This window comes from Falco peregrinus, chromosome 1, assembly GCF_023634155.1.
Source record: "Falco peregrinus isolate bFalPer1 chromosome 1, bFalPer1.pri, whole genome shotgun sequence".
NCBI classification, from domain to species: domain Eukaryota; kingdom Metazoa; phylum Chordata; class Aves; order Falconiformes; family Falconidae; genus Falco; species Falco peregrinus.
Window position 1 is genome coordinate 57,760,041 of NC_073721.1, and position 15,279 is coordinate 57,775,319.

The following is a 15,279-nucleotide window of genomic DNA, read 5'->3' on the forward strand; positions in this document are numbered from 1 at the left end:
AAGAGACTTTGCAAGACTGCCCTTTTTGAGTAGGGAAAAACGAGCGGTGTAAATATGTGGCTTAGGAGAAGCTCACGCTAGGTTTCCCCTTGCACCACTAAGCCATTACGAGCTCTTGAGTTCATAGCCGCTCCCTGTGACGGGAAAGTGAGCCGTTACCAGAGTGAAGGGGTGCAGGGTACGCGGCAGAGCTGAAAGGTGGGACAAGGGAGTGGGGTCTTTCTACTGCCTGCCTCCCTTCCTCCCCCCCCCCCGCCCCCCGCCCCCCGCCCCCCGGCAGCGGGTACCCTCCGGCGAGGATTTGCTTTCCGCTGGGCCAGCCGGTCGGAGGGGCAGCTCGGTTGCTCTCGGCAGGGCGTCTGTAAGCAAGTGCAGTGCTTTGCAGGGCAGAGTCAGCGGCGGGCCGGGGGGCTGTGACACCGAGCGGCAGCTGCTCTCGGCCAGCAGCTTCGCCTCGGGACCGAGCCCCCCCCACGCAGCCGTTGTGGGCACAGCCCGCACCCCGCGGGCAGCCCCCGCAGAGCCCCGGGGCCGGCAGGCTGAGGGGAGCCTGCGGCGGCACCGAGCCCTGGCCCGGCGTGGAACGGAAGCCCAGCCCCCGTCCGCCGCAGCTCTGAACGGGCAGCTGGTGCTTCTTCTCGTGGTGGTGCTTCTCACTTTGCCCTGGTAGCCATGTGGAGCGCACCACAAGAGCTGTGCTGCCCACTTTCTGGGGCGAGATGCGGAACTGCTGCCTTTTGCACTTGTCGGCAGCCAAAATGCTGCGTAAGCCTGGTTTTGGTTAGCTAACGACTATGAAGTCGTTCTCGAAGCAAGTGGTGGAGTCATAGTATACTACTGTGTGTGGGTGAGTGTCCCACAACCCAGCGGAAAAGTGTCTGAGCTGCAGCAACAGCAAACTAGTTGTCCGATACAACAGTTGAAGGGAAAGTCTCGCGCTTCCCCTGTTCCAGCCTTGCAGTCCTGCTACTTCTTGTTGTGTTTGGTGAGCATAAGGACCGCTGAGCTGACCGGAATTGACTGAAATAAGGACTGGTTGAGCTGACCAAATAGCGAGTCTCCCCTAGAAAAAGACCATTACTATAGTTATACAGCAAACACCCTAAAAATCATTCTTCTTGTTTAAGTTTTATAAGAAATATATATATATAAAGAAATATTTAAAGAACTGTATAGATCTGTGCTAGAAAACCTAGGACATCTACTTACAGGTAGTAGAGTAGAACTCCTCCTTACTGATTCAAAACAATCCATCCAAGACACAAGCTGAGGAAAAACTTCTGCTGTTTTTGAGTCGGTTACTGTACGCTGTCAGCAGCACATTGCTGGAGACAGAAGAGAAGAACTAATGTCTTCTGGCAGAATACAGTGTCCAAAAGAAATGCAAACCCAGCATCACTAAATTTGCACCCCAATCTAGAATGTTAACTGTGTCCTCAGCAGCATCAAAACAGGTTTGCAAATGCACGAAATTTATAACTATTGCATGTATTCTTGTGATGATGTAATGAAAATAAAAAGGCATGCCCAGTGACTTATGTTCGCTCAGATTGAATACTTATTTCCATTGAATTTTAAACTCATTGGATGAAAAACTTGCTTAACAACTTTTTTTTTTTTTTCTGGAAAAGATCCCTTTAGCAAGTGTTGTGACCACTCCTTAAATGGTTTTCAGTTCATTGGTCCCCCTAAAGAGTTCTCCAGTTAAGCTCATTCTATTATGCACGTGTGAAATATTTTTTTTCTTCCTCGCCTGAAGTTTTCTTTTAACCTAAACGTAGATAGCTTAAATTGATATCACCTAGGCTCTTTTATCTTTATGCTACTCTTTTCCAATAGCCATGATGTTTTGTTCGCCTCTCAGATGGGAAAAGTGTGTGGTTGTAGAATGGTAGTGCATTTTTTTCTGTGGGGCAAAAAAACAAGGGCGTATTGGAACCCTGCTGTTACAGATCTGAACGTTAAAGCTTGACCTAAAAAAAAAAGAGTTAACAGAATAGTGATTTGAATTAAAAAAAAAAAAGGGAAAGGAGGGGGGGTGGGGAGACACGGACACGACACACACCAGAATACAGTAATATTATCCAGAAATCCTGCGTCTTTGCATCTCACATACAATCTCATTGTTTCTTCACTCCTTTCCTGTTTGCATAGGTGAAATGGACCAGCACTTCATCTGGCAAGTTGTTTTGCTTCCTTTCCTCCTGAAGGGGAGGCAACTCCCTGGTACTCTTGGACTTCTTTGTTTCAGCAACACCTTGATGGAGCAGATAGAGATAAGGAGCATTAGATGCAGGAGCTGGAGCAGTATCAGAAGACTGAAGCCTATAAATCTTTAGCAGGAAAGCACAGGACAGACAAAAGGCAAACACAGACAAGGTATTGAACGGGACAAAAATATGTGCCTGGAACAACACAAGATTCCCAGCTGGTTGTGCAGACTGACACTCGTTTACAGCCTTTGATGTAAAGGCTTGTTAAAACGTGGATACTCATCTCAGTGAGCTCATCTGTGGGTGTGAAATAGAACATTTTTCTTCCAGAAAATCCTAGTTTCATAAATATGACATACAGCAACCTACACCAGAAATAATAATTGTCATTATTTTGTCACAGCAGTGACCAAACCATTGTTAATTGTTCTCCATTGTTCTGGTATTGCTTGTTAAAGAAAATTTGAATTCAGAAATTTAAAGTGCTAAAGCAGCTAAGTGGCAGAACCAGGCCTTGTCCCTAGTGTAGCCCTAATCCAAGGCTGGTTTAACACCCAGTCCAGTTAATCACTGGGAGAACAGAGAAACAACAGATGATCAACTTGTGCACACAGGTGCTCGCAGAAACGCAGGTGTTTCAAGAAACAAAAATCAGTATATGTGAATAGGAATTGTAAGTGTGCTTGAAGGAGTGTGTGAGTTAAAGCAGGCAGAAAGAAGATCACGATCTGAGGAGGAGCTTGGAACCGAGGCAGAGACTGGAAGCAAATAGATGAATCAACAGGGACAGGGTCAGGTGATGGATTTGCAGAATGGACAAGACCAAAGGAAACTTCTAAAAACTTCGGACGTTGACTAATGATTTGATAAGTGTATATAAGCCGTGCTGTATCCCTTTGCTCTCTGCCACTCGCTGGGGCGGTGGCCCAGCTCTGAGGGGCGATTAAAGCAAACCTAGTGGTACCCACGTCTGTGTAAATTTCTCCTTTAACACTATATGTGAAGCATATGACGGAAGTGCTGGTAATCCACCGGTGTTGTGACTGTTGACTGATGTCCCGTGTTAGAATAAATACAAGTACAATGGCTAACAGGCCTCACATGCATGAAGAACATGAGAACGGTGGTGCTGGGTCAATGGGTCTGTGCTTTTCTCTAGTGCTCTCCTTGCTACCACCTAGCACTCAGCTGGCAAGTTCATGGGCACAGCCAGGACCAGTCCAGCCTCTTGTTTTCCAGGGAGCCGATCACAACACATATGGGAAACAGACAGTAGACAAGACGTAGTTCTTCATATTCTTTCCGTTGTTTTGCTAGAGAATCTAAAGTTTGATAGACCTTATTTTGTTTATATTTACATTGGCACTTCAGTGGGTCCAGACTAAATGGCCACTCTCTACCTGACTGCTGCAAAAATTGGTTTGAGCCCTCGGTTAGTAACCAGCCGTTGGTTAACTTTGTCTTTGAAATACAGCAACCTATGGTGGAATATGAAACTGAGACAGTTAGGGACATCGGTTGTATTTACTCAAAGGAGGTGGAAAATTTTCTAGGGAAATTTTTTAATAGTGTTAGCATAAAAATCCTGTATGTGGCACATGAGCGACTGCTCTAGGCAAATGGCTTTTTAGAATGAGAAGCCATCCCTGCCTTAAGTGACACATTTAGAAAAAGTCTCTACGTGAATATTAAGCTCACACAACAAAGCTGCAGCTACCTGATAGCACAGTATTTTTCCTGGTTTGGAGGATTTTTTTATTCACCTAAAACTTTCCAACAGTCGTCACTGCTAGTTTATTCCCTGTATGACAAATAAGTAGTAAATGAAGGTGTTTTCATACAATGGAACAATCTGCATGCTTGCACTTTTTTAACAGCTGTTGCAAAGATGTACTTGAAACCCTGAAGAGCTTTTGCTTTTTATACTGCTGAAAACCACACTACACAGCTTTTTGCAAATTTCCAGTCTGGAGAATCGCAGAGTAATTGTTCGTTTGTTTCCGTGAAAGAAAAAAACCCCAACACATCTTCCTTTAGAGGCAATATTTTGCTGCAGATTTTAGTTCTATCTTTTCTATTTCATCTACCCCTTCTCCAGCTCAGAAAGGTCTACTTCTTTAGAAATTCTTTTCATTTGATGTGTTAGAATATCTCTGTGTAGTAGTCGAAAAGGAACTGGACCTGCCCTTTGTCTCACTAAATTCTCATTTCTATAATACACGCAGTTTTCCTTTACTTATTAAAGAAAATTACCAAATCCCATACAGCTACCTGGGATCATGGATCAATCTGAATATGCGTGGCCCAGCACTACTTTTTGCAACTGATCTAAAATTCTGTGCCAAATTCTATCATAACCCAGGAATGGCAATAATAGAGATAACATACTTCGCATATCTTCTCTGCAGGTTGTTACGACCCGCTGCAAGGAAATAAGAAAAAATACAGGTAGTGGACATTTCTAAATAAACCTTTGACATCTGAAGAAGTCATTTTAATATCAGATTCATTCTCACCATACTTTCTGCATGGAAGACCAGAAGAATCTATGCTTTTAATACAATTTGTGCAGGAAAGCATTGGCAAAAATACTAGAGTACTTGTAATGTTTGTTCCTACACCAAACATGCTGAGGTGAGGCTTAAAAGCCCACCTGTGAATTCACATTTGCCGCAGTGCTGTTAGTAAAAGATGTAACTATCCGTATTTTTTTAAGAATGCTTAAAATGAAACACAACCTAACTCTCAGTTATAGAACAGTGTAGCACAGCAAAGACGTTATCATCTAATTTTTTCATTATAAGATGTGGGTGCATAACCAGGAAGAACACTAACAATTATTTCTTAGTAAACCTTTCCAGCATAAAACCATTTAGTGGGGCAGTGCAAATCAGAACATACTCTGACTTTAACACGAAAGAACACTTCTGCTGTATAGGTAGACAAAAAAATTGACTTAGTGGGATATTTTCGTTCTCACAGTGCTGTTTTCTCTCCTTTCATTGTCAGTAACCCAGTGATTTTTGTGGGACATTAGGGTTAGCATAGATGTTAGGTTAGCTTTAGATGCTTTACATGTTAGAGATGTATTCCTCGTGATTCTGCTCCACGCACAAGAAAAAGCCCAGCTTGCCTTTGCCTGGAGCGGGACTCAGTATGTTTTCAAACAGTTTTTCGCAAGGATACAAACACTGCCCCACTATCGCTCACAATGCTCTGGCCACAGCCTTAGCACCATTCCACCTGGCCTCACAGTGTATCGATACATTGATGGCATCCTCAGCGGGGTAGAAGGGCCAGAAAGCATTACAGATGCAATGAAAACCATTTGGGCAACACTAATCAAGTTGGGACTGGAAGTCCCAGAGTCAAAGTGCCAAGGGCCAGCATGAGAAGTTAAATTCCAAGGAGTCTGGAGGGTTGCAGGAGCTGTCCCTCTTCCACCAGACACACTGGAAAAGAAAGAATCTGGGCACAACCCATCCAGTACGCTGGAACTACAAGTTCAAGGGACTGTGAAGTACTGGCGTAACCATATTCCTGCCTTTTCTGTCATTGCTCGTCCCTGGTAGAATTTGTTATAAAAGGGAAAATCATGGCAGTGGACATCTCATCAGCTCTGCGGTACCGTCAAGTTCCCCTTCCTGAAGGAGCATAACAGAGCCTGGCCGCCGGCTCTCCACTCCGCTCCAGCCCCCGTTACTCCTGTCAGCACGTGCTGAGGTTGCAGGCTGCGCTGCTTAGGGAGCCGTGGCAACACACATTTAGGATGGTGAATGCCAGCCATCCTGAAAGCGATAGCTGTCTCTTACCCTAAAAAGTTTCCTGTAATACTATGCTTCTCTGAGGTCCCACTTTTCTCGAATTGCCCCCACCCCAAAGCAATTTCCCCACAGGGTCCCTAAGCAAGGCAGTAGAGGAGTGGCTCTCTCAGACTCCCTCCCAGCCCTGCCCTGGCTGAAAGAAGGCAGAAAGAAGCCTTCAAATGAGGAAAGTTCTGGCTGCAAGAGAATGCAAGCTGACCAGGTCTTGGGATACACTGACATCAACAGAAATTTAGGTGAAAACTCCCCTTTGACATGAAACTCAACTCCCAAACCAAAAACCAGTTGTGATGGGAAACTATGGTGGGGGTGGGAAATCAGCACTGAGGGCAGGAAAGCATCAGCAGGATGGGAAACCATTGAGTTGGGAAGTTGTTCTGTCATTAAAAGTCAAACTGTCACAATGCCGGCTGACGCAGGTGCTGGCATAATGATCACCATGGAGATGGAACCCTAGAACACTGTTTGCCCCAACAAATGCCACACTGGCCAACTGCCGCGGCACAGAGCAGCACGCTCCTCGTGGTGCTCCTGCCCTTCGGGTAACCCCCAACCAGCTGTGCCGGCCAGCATCTCACCCCATCACCCCCCTTCGCTTCTGCCCACAGAGAGGTTCCCCCTCCAGCTGCCGACAGGACCAGAGGTGCCCGGCATGAGCTTCAGCACCCTGACCATGCCGCCACCGGTCACTGCTGGTGTGCTGCCCTCTGTCCCGGGGCTGCTGATCACCGTTCGGCCTTTCCAGCTCCACACTGTCACCCACCAGCCCGCCCTGGCAACCTGGCAGGGGGTGCAGGGGCCCCTGGGGCACTCGGGGCAGGTCATGCAGCTGCCACACGTGCTGCAGCTCCCCAGCAGTGTGCAGCTGCCCCCTCTGCCTGCTCCTTGTCCCCCTGCCTATGGCCGGGGACAGCAAGTGGTGATGGGGACACTTGTGCCCCACCAGCCAGTGGGGCTGGGCCCATGGGACATGGGCCAGGGGCAGCCCCTCTACCCTACAGGCTGCACTGTGCTGAACGTCCCTGACCATGCTGGGCCCCTGCCACCGCAACACCCTGCGGCTCAGCATCGCGTGCAGGTCTCCCCTGTGCTCTGCACCCATCCTGGCAGCGCCCAGAAGCTGCTGGAGGCCTTTAACAACGACATGGTGGCCAGTGAGGATGGCGTCCCTGCTGCCACCCCCTGCCAGCCTGCCCTGGATATGCTCTCTGCAGAAGCAGGACTAAGCACCAAGGTGAGGTCTGCAGGGTGGCAGAGCCCATAGGGGGTGACCTGCACCAAGGAAGGCTTGCATCACCCTGGGGGTGGCTTGGCTTCGTTTGCTTTTTCAGAAGTGGTGACCACCCCGCCAAGCCCAGAGAATGTCCTTGACCTGCCCGAGCTGGGGCCAGATGCCTTCAACGAGGCCTTTCCTGAGTTGGCAGAGGACAATCTGCAGTTTCAGGATGAGCATTCGTCCACCATGGACAGCAGTGACCCGCTCGCCTGGCTCGACAGCATCCTGGAGCTCCCTGAAGTTCTCAGCGGCTCCTGCTTGACCATCCTCCTCAACAAGTTCCCGGAGTTCTCAGAGCACGTGGCAAAGGGTGGCTGCTCCAAGGAGCAATCGCTGGTGGCAGGGCTGGGGGACAGCGAGGACACCGACCATGGTGTCCCTGATGTCCCTGTCTTGACCACCACCCTCAACAGGATCCCTGACTTCTTGGAGTGCATGATGGAGGGCAACTGTCCCAAGGACCAAGTGGTGGCCGCAATGCAGGAGGACACCAACCCCTCCTGGCAGAGGGTGGCAACATCCCCCTTGCTGGACGCCAAAGGCAAGCAGGGTGGTCTGGCAGCGGTCTTCCCCACCCGGCTGCCAGAGAGCCCCATGGAGCCCTCTCAGGAGGGTCCTATGGACACTTCAGAGGAGAGCCCCTTGAAGGGATGCTCAGAGGGTCCCCACAAGGGTCTCCCAGAGAGTCCTCAGCAGATCCTGCTGAACAGTCCCCGGGCCAGCCCCCCGACTGCACCCCAGCACCATCCGCCCCGCATGGCCCAGCTGGTGGAGGAGGTGCTGCAGAGGCAGCCCGGGGTCATTTTGACCCGCTTGCCACCACCACCGGGCATCTCCTCCTGCCGGGTGGTGCCCAGATCAGGCAAGGCTGCTGGTAAACAGGCCAAGCGCCCCACATTGGCTGACACCCTCGGGATGCCAGAGATGTCCCCATGGGGCAGCATGCCACCCAAGAAGAGGAAGAAGATGGTGGTGTGCCCGGTGGCAAAAAGCTCCAGAACCCTCTGGGAGGGGAAGCCACATAGGGATGCCACAGCAGTGGGCTGTAGTGAGGAGCAGGGGGGCAGCAGCAAGCAGAGGGCATCCAATAGCGACTATGTGCCCACCAAGCGAGCCAGAACCCTGAGGAACACCAGGAGACAAGGTGCTCCACGCTGCCCCAGTTGCCGTTGATATATTGATAGAGAAGGTGTGGAGCACAGATCCCTCTGACGTGTGACCTGCACCTGCCCACTGCAGCCCCGGCCCTCTACCAGATCTGTCTTTCTTAATTCATTAAAGGTTTGATGTTCCTTGCACAGTGCCTCTGCCTGCGGTCATTCACGCAGCGGGAGATGAGGGTTAATGCAGCCCCTGCCACATGCAAAGATCTGACGCTCCACCTTCCCCTCTGTCGAGGTGACACCTCCACAGAGCTGACCCACTCTCTAAAGTATTTACAAATGAAGGGACTTCTCATCAAGGGAGGCAGCCTTGGCAGGGGTGAGAAACAAAGAGCAGGTAGTGAAAAGAGCACCGTTATCTAAGTTGTGCAAAAAGAAGACTTCCAATGAGGAAAGTTCTGGCTGCAAGAGAACACAAGCTGATCAGGTCTTGGGATCCACTGACATCAACAGAAAATGAGTTTAAAATAGGACAAAGATAATTGTGGCAGTGGGAGATGGTGACCTCTAACTGAAATAGTTCTGCCCCAAAGAGGCCAAAATCCCACTTGGGGAGCATGTGTAGTCTGTAAAACACTTCAGCAGTGCTACTGAGGATGCATACGCGTTTGCATTAGAAGCGAGAAACCAGTCACCAAACCTGTGTATGACACATGACTATGCAACGTGCGGCGCTCTGAGAAAGGCCCCGAACCCCTTCTCAGTGTTCCAATTGGACCTAAAAACTTTGCAGGCACTTTTTAATCGCTGCCCCCAAAGTGATTTCTCCACAGGGTCAGTAAGCAAGGGGGTGGCGGAGTGGCTCTCTCAGACCCCCTGCCAGCCCTGCCCTGGGCGCCGGTGCCTCCGGCCCTGCCCCAGCAGACATTGCTGCGCTGATGGAGGGGCTCCCTCCCTCTCCACTGCATTTGCAAAGGGAGTGGCTGGCTCACCCTTTGCTGCCCACGCAGCCAGCCCTCACCTTTAGCTGCTGTCATTCCCAGGGGCGCGCAGCCAGCCCTCACCTTTAGCTGCTGTCATTCCCAGGGGCGCCGGCTCTCTCCCAGCACCCTCACACCTTCTCCCTGCGACACTGCGAGAGAAGCATTTGCCAGGCACACGGGTGCCGTCACTGCCCTGCGCAGCTGCACACCCCAGACTGGCCCTGCCTGACTGCCTCCCTCACCAAGCACCTCCACCTCCACAGTCTCAAGCTCCATCCCTTTAGACGGAAAGGGGGTCACTTTATTTTGAAGTAACTGTTCCTCATGAGGAACACAGTCTCTTCAGGAGGCAAAATACTTCAATAGCACTTAGAAACAAAGCTGGGACATCTGGGGGGCCACCTCATCACTACTCCAAACAATGTGTCCTTTGTGGAGAAAAACTGAAGAGCTAGACAGTTTCCAGAGGACAGCAAAATCTGACCTGCTGAGAGCTTAGGACAGTGCACGTCATGTTCTTCTTCACACTTGGTGCACGTTTGACAAGCTGCGAGATGATGGTAAATTACTTCCTTCAGAGAGGACAGCAAGACACTGTTGCCAACTCATCTTAGGGGTTTTTGGCTTTTTTCTCTGGTTGGCTAAGCAAAGAAACGGAGGCAGTTTCGAAGTGCACAGAAGCACAGCTGCAGACATAATTCCTGCTGTCACGCAGGCAGGAGGAGTGAACTTCATCCCTTTGGGTCCTTTTGAGAACACCAAGCACCCACATTGTGCTGAAGGATGCTTTGTACACAGGGGACCCTCTGAGAGAAGCAGACATGTCCCCTGTTTTATTCCCTGGGAAAATGGCCTGACACTGTCCTGCCCCTCAGGTGGCGTAGGACAATTAAACTTATTAGTAAGCATGGGCTGATTCCTGGCCCGCCATGATTTGAACAGCAGCCCTCAACTAGTTTTGTTCAGCCTGCACTTACGACAGTTACATTGCTCTATGTTGTGGGGGAAAGCAGATGACACAGCTTGCCCCCTTGATGCACAGGGCTGTGTTTCAAAGGACTACGACAAGCCCAGAAGAGCATTGCACAGTATGGCTTACGAATCAAGTAAATATTGCATCACAAACCATAATGCATGTGTCTGTCTGAGAAAATGGGGTTTATGTAGGCACATGCAAAATGGGTCTGCTGCTCAAAACCCAGCAAATCCTGATTTTAAAAAATCATATACTGAAACGATAGGGCAACATACTTTTGGATTAGTCTCTAAATCCCCACGTAGATGTAACTCCTTCATTGCCATCTGAAATTGTACAGCTTAAGGCACTTTCCACATCAAGCAAAGAAAGCTCAACTCAGAAGGGAAAGATCCTTCTTGATGGGATGCATCATCTGTGACAACCGGACACCTTCCCGCCCACTGAAACATAGCAGCAGAGTTAAAAGCAGCTTTTAAATTCCAAGTGGAGACATTCAAAGTTTGAAAACTACAGGACATTCTCTTCCTAGCACAAAATAATCAACTTTTTCCCACTTCTCTGCAAACCTTAACCCCAGTGTTTTGTGTTTTTCACACTGCAGCACAGAAAGCCAGTACCCACAGCTGCACAAGGACTTCCAGTGCCAGTGTGCAAAGCATCGAGGAGCCTGGGCTCAGTCTTGGCAGTACAGGAGTGATCCACCTCAAATGCACTGCACAGTCTGCACCTGGGGGTATCACAGGTCAATAGTTAATCACTGCTTTTCCTCCCAGTAACAATAAAAAGAGAAAAAAAGAAAATCTCCTTACATCCATGGCTCTTCTTTACAGGCTAGAGGTTTATGGAAGTGATGACCCATTTCACCCAACATCCAAGACACCTTTTGAACAATTTTCAGAACTGTCCCAAAACCCCCAGATCTTACACAACAATCAGTCCAAAGAAAGTACAGAGGTCTCTGCGCTACTGGACACATGCAGGAACACTTGTGTTTACTGGACACCTTTGTAAAGGGAAAAGGCATTACACCAGCGTACCAGATCCTTGCCCAAAAGACTTTTCAAACCACCTGTTTGTTGACGCAGTCACTGCATTTCAACCCTTCCACCCACGACAACATCCTCTCAGGGGGCAGACTTGCCTGCTCTCGATCACAGAATCAGTCAGCAGAGTTCATATTGAACCAAGCTAAAAACTGGGCCCAACCTCTACGTTCACGGCTGGGATACACGGCTCCTATCACAGGGCTCACATGGCAGTCCCACCTGGGTTACGTATCTGAAGTTGCATTTCCCACGGGTCAAATATTCCTCTTCACATTTGAAACTGAGGGCTCATGGTCAGCGAGAGAAGAGAGTTCCTTGCCTCCTGTGCAGTCAGGTCATGTTCCCCTGCTAAAAGCAGCCTGCTCAGGCCTCCCATTTGTGTACAATCTGTTAAAAGAGTAAAATCAAGTCTGAAGGTTACTCATTTGCTTCCTTAAACATTCTACCATTTGCAGCATTCGGCCCCCAGAAGATGACTTCTGACATAGCAACTTCTCCAAGCAACCTGCTATAAAAGGCAGTTCAACAGAATCACCAACAGCCAGGTCTGTACCCTTGGGGAGACACTTTCAAAGCTCTTTGGAGGATCGCACTGGATCTGTGCGCTTTAGACCCCACTGTGTGGATTTACTGTTTTACTGGCAAAGGTTTTATGTACCACACGTGAACATCTTCAAAACACCTACTGTAATGATCTCATGCGTAAACAGACACAATGATCCTCTAATATCACACATGAAGAACTCAATGGATGCTCCTACCAAGGCAGTGGTTCCCTTCTGTAGCCACTGAACAAGCAAAAGGATGGATCAGAACGACATTATCAAGCTCTGAAGCAAAACTTCTGTCTTCCTTTAGCTGTAATTTAGAGCTTCATTGAGTGCTGAAGAGTGTCAGCCTGACAGCTCTGAAGCATAAAGAGCTTGATCCTCTGTGCCAGAACCACACCGGCACTGGCCACACAAGCTGCCTGCGTACTTGCAGGGTCAGGGTCAGGGTCCGGGTCCGGGTCTGTACTGCCCTGCCACCACAACACAGAAGTGAGGAAAGTGAAATGGAGATAGAAGTGTTCGTTTTCCACGTAGTTGATGCTGGCAGCTTCTTGCCTCCAGCATTCCTGCACCTCAGGAGCCTGGGAAATGACAACAAATGTGAAAGTTCCTAAAAATAATTTGCCTAACACACCACAGCGTAGCACTTCCATATGCCCACACCACACTTCTGGCTCCCAGCTGCTCTCCTGTGCTTCCCTTTAGCTACCTGGGAGGCACCTTTTCCATCTCCTCAGATCTCAGAACACCCAACTCATGGCTCTAACATTCTTCCCCTTCCTCTCAACATCTTCCTGGTGGTCTCAGCTTTCTGCCCTCCAGATTAGGGCCTTATCATAACAGGACAAGGATAGCACTGGGGTATTTTCCTGTAAGGAAGCCAAATACTTAAAACTCTTAATTAAAATATAAAAATTAAGAGGAAGGGAAAAGCCAAAATGACAGCCAAGTGGAAGTTTCATTTGGTGCTCAAACCACCTGAATACTTATGCTGCAGCTGCAGCCGAGAGCTGGCCCTTAGATGCCTGATCAGGATAAAGCCCCAAATCCTGCCACTAAGGATTCAAATGACAAAGTAACGTCCTCTAAGGGAAGGCAAAATGGATAAACACAAACATCGCCGTATGTTTACAGGGCCTTCACAGCACAGTGGTTCTCTGATGGCACCCAGAACTTAGCAGTATGAAGAATTACAAAGGTCAAGTGCTATTTATAAGCAATGCACCCTTAAATCAACACTAGTGACAAAAGAGCCAAGCACTTGACTTGCAGAACAGCAGATGATTTGTGACTTTCTCCACAGCTTCTACTACTGATGAAGCTTACAACCACCTCACCATTTGGGAACAACATCCGTTGCTAGTGTTGCTCTGGTTGGAAACTCAGCAGGCTGGCACGTTCATTCCTTCAGAGCCAGAAGGAATTTGTCATTACAGGAATTCTCATGCCACTGAACTGGCAGCAAGGTACACAAGCCTCTTAATCCCTTTTTATACTTCTACACTTGTGCCATAAAACCATTCTCCACTCTCCATCTCACTACCTCTCCAAGCAGAAAAGTCCCATCTGCCACACATTTGTCACAAACTACATAGGATATGACACAGGTTTCAAATACATCAGAAAGTATCAAATCAGAAACTTTAAAACATAAAAGAAAATTAAAAAAAGGTGGCAGTGGGAAATTATTTTCTACCTTGACTGTGAGGTTCACAAGCTGCTAGTAGTTAACATTAATGGCTCACTATTTCAAGGTCGTGATGGCAACAGTTCTGCAATGTGTGGATATCAGCGAGAGAATTGCTGCCTTACACCAGTTCAGGTGCTCCACCTATACCTTGTCACAGATTTGAATTTTTTTTTGGTTTGTTTTAAATGCTTATCAGGGTAGGATCTGCCTACCAAGACCAGATTTTAAGTGAAGTTACGTTATGCTGCTCTTGATTTAAATACAGCAAGATAGCTCCACTGCTACATTCAGCCACAAGAACGTAAACACCTCCAGCTTCATAGACACCCATACATTATTTTTGTAAGGAACAAATGGCTAAACATGGAACAACACTATGAAAAAAGCAAAAGAATGCACACAATCAGCATTTCCCTATTTGGACCAAAACCCGAACATCTCTAACAGCAGATAAGTCTGAATTAAAAATCAACCACATCCAGATCCCAAATGGGGTAGGGGTTATTGTATGCCACAGACCTGGACTTGACTGTTGAAGGAAATCACACACTACGGAAAATTTGAGGTGGTTCTGCGGAAGTTTAACTAGAGCCTTGGCAACTTCACTTGGGACATGAAAGGTACGTGCGCTACAGTACCACCCGCAATAAAGGAAACTAGTCTCGCAGTTTGAGTTCAACACCACATCCGCAAACCAAATGAGGCTGCTACGTTTGAGGAACACTGATGGAAACCTCACCTGCCATCCCAAAGTTATGCTACGGCATTTCTTCCCTTTTTGCCACTTTCCTCAGCCTTGGTACATCTTTTGCAGAATCTGAAGCAAGGGCCCATAGCTTCTTCCTGTTTCTAACAGTGAATGCCTGGGTTTCACACGTTGGTTTCTTGTGCGGCGCCAATAAGACCCAACACTTGCCTTCATAAATGCATCCGTACACTAGGCAAGAAAAGGAAAATTACCAGTCACGACATTGTACTGCCCACAGGGCAACAGAGTGCCCCACTCGTAAGAGGATTTAAGGCAGTAAATAACCCTCAAATATCTTCATAAACAAGCACAGTTTAATCATGTGCTTTTAATCTGACTACCAACACAATCTAACAAGAAGACACATTAAGGGAAGCAGAGCTGTACTTAAAAAAGTGGGGCTTCTCTTTCCTCTCCTGAGGGTTTACCATCCAGAGCTGGCTGAAGTTCTGAACCTGTAAACCACTCCCCCATGCTTGTATGCTTGCTCTGGGAAACAAAGACGGCTGTTTGAATTCTTTTGCAGGTACAGTCTTTCTTTACTTTTGAGTTGGAATGAAATGAAAAGCTGCCATCAGTCCCACTTACGGCACACAGACACACCTATGTTCCATGCACATGCCTGCCCAGAAACGCATGCAGAGGGAAACCATCCCTTGGGTATCAAACACAGAAACAGCACTGAAAACCTTGACTTCTGAGAGTCCCTGCAGCATTCTCCCGGGTCAATACACAGCATGCTTGTGGCAGGATCACCACTGCGTGTGCGTCACTTGCTTTCATTTCCATCTTCATCTCTAACCTGGCACTTGCCACCTCCAGAATGCAGCATGCATAAAAGCAATTCCATTTACTACAAGCACAGC

General features: G+C 48.2%; 1 long non-coding RNA gene across 1 annotated transcript; it reads right to left on the reverse strand.

The window, feature by feature from the left end:
• Positions 1-722: 722 nt before the first annotated feature.
• Positions 723-14,598, reverse strand: LOC129783828 (uncharacterized). The gene is made up of 4 exons (XR_008745807.1): positions 14,405-14,598; positions 11,644-11,811; positions 2,066-2,257; positions 723-1,973 (listed from the first exon to the last, which is right to left on the reverse strand). It is a non-coding gene; the product is annotated as an uncharacterized LOC129783828 (long non-coding RNA).
• Positions 14,599-15,279: the final 681 nt, after the last annotated feature.